Raw genomic sequence first — 7785 nt, 5'->3', positions numbered from 1 at the left:
ATTGTCCAAATGGCCACCGCAGCAGTGGTTGGGCCGAGCCACAGCCAGGACATGGAGCTCCATCTGGGTCTCCTACATGGGAGGCATGCACCCAAGGAATGGGACAATTTTCTGCTTTCTTGCCAGGCATTATCCAAGGGAGCTAGATAGGAAGTGGGGTTACAGGTACTAACATTCATGACCTTATGGGTGCTGATTTTGCAAGCAGCTGCTCAGACTGCTGCTCCACAACACAGCACCCTAGTTATGATTGTGTTAAATGCTTGATAGAGCAAGTGAATTCTAATCCATTAAGTCTGGAGTGCTGAGACATGTCTACATAGTCAGAGGTGGAATGAGGTAAAGGGGACCAGGGCATTGTTTTAGGAGAACAAAAATGAGAACTCAAGGGCAGGAAGGTAATGAATCAAAGCCAGAAGAAGGCAAGCAGGGAGAAGGAAATACTCATGTTTGGGAGCACTGGATGACAGGATGTTTGTCTAAAGACAAGTGTGCTCACAGGAGGTTAGGCACATGCATCTCACTGAGGCCCACTGCAAGGTCCTGCATCTACTTGCAGAAGAAGCTAGAGCACAGCTTCTCTTTCCTGTAAGGGCAGGAATAGAGTTTGCAACTGGCAGACAAGAAAGCAAAAGTGAAGGGAGTGGGCAGGGTCAGACAGCTAAGCTCCAGTCAGATCACAAAGACTAGGAAGGATGGCTTCAGGTGCCTGGGCCCAGCCCTGTCCCGTCTTCCTTAGACCCATCTGCTTTGGTCCAGGGAGCAATGGGAGAGTATGAATGGAAGCAGCTCTGCTTTGCTGAGCTTGATGCCCAGAGATGACCCACCAGGCTTACGCTGGGTGTCCGAGCCATATCTTGGGGAGCCTTGGAGTGGCATCCAAGAGCCCCTGCAGCCGTGGGAAGATCTCCATTGCCATGGGCCCCAGGAATTGTGCCCATGACACATCAGAGTACAGGACCTTGGAAATATTTCTTGGTAGTACGTGAACAAATCCTGTCACTGTGCCTTGGGCCAACTCTTACTAAGGCCTTGCATAGCCCTTTAACCCTGTGGGGAATGCCAAGGATCCCTCAGCACCTCAGGGATTCCAGCACGGAGGCAGCACTGAGGAGAGCAGGGAGTGAAATGTGCACTGAGTTTGCAGCAGGTTCATGTTGCACCATCAAGATGAGGACGGAGCAGCTGCCACCAAGCCAAGGATGATGGCAGGGATGCAGCAGAGGAGTTTAGCACAGCTTCCCGCCACTCAGCTGCCAAAGGCTGCTGGTCAGACAGCAGTGGCAGCTGTGCTGGAAGTGGTGCGGTGGAACACTGTTCTCCACCCTGCACTGGGGCTCGGCCATGGCGATGTCCTCTGCTGCCTTGAGCAGCATGGAGGAGGAAAAGGAGAGACTGGAGCACTAGCACTTCTAGAAGATCACGAATGCTCTCAGCCACTATGGCCCCAGAATGTAAGAGTTGGCACATTGAATAGAAAGAGAATTTTGCTACCAGACATTTAAAGAAGAACTGACTCCAATTCTTCTCAAACTATTCAGAACAATCGAAGAAGAGGGAATCCTCCCAAATTCTGTCTATGAAGCCAGCATCACCTTAATTCCTAAGCCGGAAAAAGATGCAGCACTGAAAGAGAATTACAGACCAATATCCATGATGAACATAGTTCAAAAATCCTCAATAAAATTCTCGCCAATAGAATGCAACAACACATCAGAAAGATCATCCACCTAGACCAAGTGGGATTTATCCCTGGTATGAAGGGATGGTTTAATGTGCGCAAGACAATCAATGTGATTCACCACATTAACAGACTGCAGAAGAACAACCATATGATTATCTCAATAGATGCCGAAAAAGCATTTGATAAAATACAACACCCGTTCATGATGTAAACTCTAAGCAAACTGGGTTTGGAAGGAACATTCCTCAATACAATCAAAGCAATCTATGAAAAACCCACAGCCAACATCCTATTGAATGGGGAAAAGTTGGAAGCATTTCCACTGAGATCTGGTACCAGACAGGGATGTCCACTCTCACCACTGCTATTCAATATAGTTCTGGAGGTTCTAGCCAGAGCTATTAGGCAAGAAAAAGAAATTAAAGGGATACAAATTGGGAAGGAAGAACTCAAACTATCCCTCTTTGCAGATGACATGATTCTTTATTTAGGGGATCCAAAGAACTCTACTAAGAGACTATTGGAACTCATAGAAGATTTTGGCAAAGTAGCAGGGTATAAAATCAATGCACAAAAATCAACAGCCTTTGTATACACAAGCAATGCCATGACTGAGAAAGAACTGCTAAGATCAATCCCATTCACAATAGCTACAAAAACAATCAAATACCTTGGAATAAACTTAACCAAGGACGTTAAAGATCTCTACGATGAAAATTACAAAACCTTAAAGAAAGAAATAGAAGAGGATACCAAGAAATGGAAAAATCTTCCATGCTCATGGATTGGAAGAATCAATATCATCAAAATGTCCATTCTCCCAAAAGCAATTTATAGATTCAATGCAATACCAATCAAGATACCAAAGACATTCTTCTAAGATCTGGAAAAAATGGTGCTGAAATTTATAGGGAGGCACAAGAGACCTCGAATAGCTAAAGCAATCTTGTACAACAAAAACAAAGCCGGAGGCATCACAATACCAGATTTCAGGACATACTACAGGGCAGTTGTAATCAAAACAGCATGGTACTGGTACAGAAACAGATGGATAGACCAATGGAACAGAACTGAAACACCAGAAATCAACCCAAACATCTACAGCCAACTTATATTTGATCAAGGATCTAAAACTAATTCCTGGAGCAAGGACAGTCTATTCAATAAATGGTGCTGGGATAATTGGATTTCCACGTGCAGAAGCATGAGGCAAGACCCCTACCTTACACCTTACACAAAAATCCACTCAACATGGATTAAAGACCTAAATCTACGACCTGACACCATCAAGTTACTAGAGAACATTGGAGAAACCCTTCAAGATATTGGCACAGGCAAAGAATTTCTGGAAAAGACCTGGGAGGCACAGGCAGTCAAAGCCAAAATCAACTATTGGGATTGCATCAAATTGAGAAGTTTCTGTACTGCAAAAGAAACAGGAGAGTGAACAGACAACCGACAGAATGGGAAAAAATATTTGCAAACTATGCAACAGATAAAGTCTTAATAACCAGAATCTACAAAGAGATCAAGAAAGTCCACAACAACAAAACCAACAACCCACTTAAGAGATGGGCCAAGGACCTCAATAGACATTTTTCAAAAGAGGAAATCCAAATGTCCAACAGGCACATGAAAAAATGTTCAAGGTCACTAGCAATCAGGGAAATGCAAATCAAAACTACAATGAGGTTTCACCTCACCCCAGTTAGAATGGCTCACATGCAGAAATCTACCAACAACAGATGCTGGCAAGGATGCGGGGAAAAAGGGACACTAACCCACTGTTGGTGGGAATGCAAACTGGTCAAGCCACTATGGAAGTCAGTCTGGAGATTCCTCAGAAACCTGAAGATAACCCTACCGTTCGACCCAGCCATCCCACTCCTGGGAATTTACCCAAAGGAATTTAAATTGGCAAACAAAAAAGCGGTCTGCACCCTAATGTTTATTGCAGCTCAATTCACAATAGCTAAAACCTGGAACCAACCTAAATGCCCATCAACGATAGACTGGATAAAGAAATTATGGGATATGTACTCTTTAGAATACTATACCGCAGTAAGAAACAACGAAATCCAGTCATTTGCAACAAAATGGAGGAATCTGGAACACATCATGCTGAGTGAAATAAGCCAGTCCCAAAGGGACAAATACCATATGTTCTCCCTGATCGGTGACAACTGACTGAACACCAAAAAGGAAACCTGTTGAAGTGAAATGGACACTATGGGAAATGGTGACTTGATCAGCATTGCCCTGACTGTTAATGAACAACTTAATACATTATCCCTCTTAGTAGTTTTTTTGCCTGTTCTACTTAATATGACTGGTTTAATTCTGTAATTAATACACAGTTATTCTTAAGTGTTGAAAATTAACTGAAATGTGATCCCTGTTAAACATAAGAGTGGGAATAAGAGAGGGAAGAGATGTATAATTTGGGACATGCTCAAGCTGACTTGCCCCAAATGGTAGAGTTAGAAACATACCAGGGGATTCCAATTCAATCCCATCAAGGTGGCATGTACCAATGCATCTCACTAGTCCAAGTGATCAATTTCAGTTCACAATTGATCATAATGAAAGGACTAAGAGTCAAAGGGAGCACATAAACAAGTCTAGTACCTGCTAACACTAACCGATAGAATAAATAAAGGGGAGAGTGATCCAACATGGGAAGTGAGATACTCAGCAGACTCATAGAATGGCAGATGTCCTAAATAGCACTCTGGCCTCAGAATCAGCCCTAAAGGCATTCAGATCTGGCTGAAAAGCCCATGAGAGTATTTCAGGCATGGAAAGCCAAGACACTCTGGCAAAAGATCTCTGTGAGTGAGATCCCAGTGGAAAGAACAGGTCTTCAAAGAAGGAGGTACCTTTCTCTGAAGGGAGGAGAGAACCTCCACTTTGACTATGACCTTTTCTAAACAAGATAAGAATCGGAGAACTCAGAGGGCTTCCATAGCCTTGGCAACTCATGACTGGAGCATAGGGAGATTACTGATGCCATAGACAGGAGTGTCAATTGGTAAAGTCAACAACAGGAGTCACTGTGCACTTACTCCTCATGTAGGATCTCTGTCCTTAATGTGCTGTGCATTGAGATTTAATGCTATAACGAGTACTCAAATAATATAGTTCACTTTGTGTTTCTATGGGGGTGCAAACTGTTGAAATCTTTACTTAATGTATACTAAACTGATCCTCTGTAAAAAAAAAAAAAAAAGAAATTATCAACTCCCAACTTGACTCTCACTGGGATTAAACATGACAAGAGGTCTGATCTGATTTCATCATCATTTAAAAAAATCATCTATTATTTTTCACTTTATGTTTCTGTGCGGGAGCCAACTGTTGAAATCCTTACTTAATGTATACTAAGCTGATCTTCTGTATATTAAGATAATCGAAATGAATCTTGATGTGAATGAAAGGGGAGAGGGAGTGGGAAAGGGGAGGGTTGTGGGTGGGAGGGACGGTATGAGGGGGAAGCCATTGTAATCCATAAATCGTACTTTGGAAATTTATATTCATTAAATAAAAGTTTAAAAAAAAGAAAGAGAATTTTGATCACTTCCAGTTAATCAGCAGAAACTGCTTCCTCAATATCTTAACTTGGACAAGATCTCAAACTGCACTGATCCTAATCAAGACATGCTACTGACCATTGTGAACGACTTTATAAATATGTTTGGAAATAAAGGATATGAAGAATACGGAAAGAATGGAAAGATTTCGCCAGCATCTACACTTCACATGCAAGTTAAAATCCATACTGAGACACTTTGTGAGACTGTAGTGAAACTGGCGAAGCAGGATGGGATTCCTGCTGCCAGCCAATCATTATAAAAATGTTTTTTAAATTTTCCAAGATATGGGATCCTTCAAAAACAAATATTCTGGTACATGGTGCTAGACTAGAAAGATTGGTCTGGAAAAATATCTCTGCTAGGTTGTGTCAAGGAAAGGAATGGACACTTTTGTGCTTTTCTTTGAGGTTTATACTAGAAAGATGCTCTGAAATTAATAAACTTTATCCCTTGCCCTTAGTTCCCTCAAATGTTCTATGAAGAAAGTACATAATCTGCATGCATCTAGACTGTTCATCATTTTTCCAGACAAAAGTTTCAGAAAAAATCTGCAATGTCACAGCAGGTGTGCATGTGGGAGGGACAGAGGCTGACATTGAAAGCCCCTGAAACTGGCACCTGAGCCACTTCCCAAAGGCATTGAAACAAATGTGGTATGTGGAAGACACCCAGGACTAGAGCATATTCAAATAGAGGTGTAGGCAGAGGTCCTATGAAGGAAAGATTGAATATTGCTGCAGAAACCTTCGTGTGTGCCCATTTCCCAATCTGGATACCCAGGAGAGTCATTCATCAAAATCTAGAACACTATCCAGAATATTCTGACGTCAATTATCTAAGACAGTGAAGGAAGGAGTGTGACCTCTTGATTACAGACTGCTCTGTCCTTTTGCTCTATTCAAGCCTCCCCAGGAAGGGCCATTTCCTTTGTACGCTGTAGCTGTTCAGATGTTAAACCAAGCCAGAAATACCCACGTAGACACAGAAAGAATGAGGTTAGGCCAAAGGTATGGGCACTCGGTGGCCCAATCCAGTCATTATGTAAAATTAACTATCATACTATGACCACACAGAAAATAAAAAATAAAATCAAGATTAAGGCAGGGTTTCTGCATCCATAGCCATAATCCTTGATATGCGTAGTCAGGCATGAAGAAGGGGGCTGGAAAGGGAGAAGAGGTAAAAATGGAGCCAAGAGAAGGGGTATACTAGGGGTCAGGAAAATGATGAGACTGAAAAGGCAAATGACAAAAGAGAAAAGAGTTCCTGAGGGGTGAGCAGAAGGAGTAAAACTCTAGGGTGAGAGCTGTATCTGAAGCCTGAGCCCCCAAGCTTACCTCAATCCCTCCTCCCTCACCCCATGACGACCAAAAATATCACTGGGCCAACCAGGGCCCATTTCCCAAAATACAGGAAGAAGGTATCAGAGTAGACATGGGCAGCCATCTCCAAACAACTCTCACTTGCATAAAAGGTTCATCCAAAGGCAGCTCCTCAGGACCCACAGCAGTGAAATGGGGGCTCCTGCCTGTCCTCATTTCTGGGCGTCTTTGGAATTCAGTTTAGTATAGTAAACCACAGCCAAGTAATGAAGGCCAACACATGTGTGTGTGTGTGTGTCTCTCTAGGGACACATACTCACCGTGGATGGCCCTGCATTTGTTGACTGATGCTTCATAGACTCATTTGTGTGATGAATAACCTCACTCATCCAGTCAAGTGATGGGTTCAGGAAGTGCATGCACCAACATCGAAACTTGGTTAACAATCTTGCAAGATTTCCAGCTTGGTAGGTCAGCATACCTGGGGCGGTTAGAGCCGACTATTGATTTCCTAGCATGGAGATCCCTCCCCTGCTTCCTCACAGGCTGAAACACTGGGGTTACAAGCTGTCCTGCATTCTCTTCACCTGTTCTTGCCACTATAATCCTGCTTATCTTGTTTGCCTAAAAGCTTTCAGGTGCTTGTAACCTAGCAGTCTTACTTTAAAACATAAATCAAGTTTTATTTCAGAATCAGGCTAAAGCCAGGAGCTCAAACTTCTTCTGTGTCCTACAAATTGTAGCAAATACCAAGTATTTGAACCATCATCTGCTGCATCCTGGTTGCACAGCAGTGAGCTGAATTGAGAGCAGAGCAAACAGAGTGTTCACATCTCAAATATTCAAGAGAGTCAGGTCCTGGCCAGGCCATAGTTTGGAACCAGGTGGACATCTCCCACTTTTGTGGCAGGGACCCAGGTTCTTCAGCCATCACATGCTGCTGTCTGTGAGCTACATCAGCATGAAAAGCCATCTGTAGCCATAGCTGTGACTAGAGCCCAATGCCCTCAGCTACAGGGAGGTGCTTGGTGTCATGAAATTGGCTTTGAGCGCTTCCCAGAAGAGCAGACCCAGGTGGGAATTTCTGCTAAGGGAAAAGACCTATCACTTCAACCCAATTCACCTGGCTTCTGCTCAGAAGAAATACAGTGAAAAGGGATCGCGAGCCCTTCTTGCATGTCTGCCT

At 43.2% G+C, this 7785-nt stretch overlaps 1 pseudogene; it reads left to right on the top strand.

Moving 5' to 3' along the window:
* Positions 1–1154: 1154 nt before the first annotated feature.
* LOC138844826 (carnosine N-methyltransferase pseudogene) lies at positions 1155–5757 on the top strand (annotated as a pseudogene).
* Positions 5758–7785: the final 2028 nt, after the last annotated feature.

This window comes from Oryctolagus cuniculus, chromosome 12, assembly GCF_964237555.1.
Source record: "Oryctolagus cuniculus chromosome 12, mOryCun1.1, whole genome shotgun sequence".
NCBI classification, from domain to species: Eukaryota; Metazoa; Chordata; class Mammalia; order Lagomorpha; family Leporidae; genus Oryctolagus; species Oryctolagus cuniculus.
This window is presented reverse-complemented; position numbering and strand designations above follow the sequence as displayed.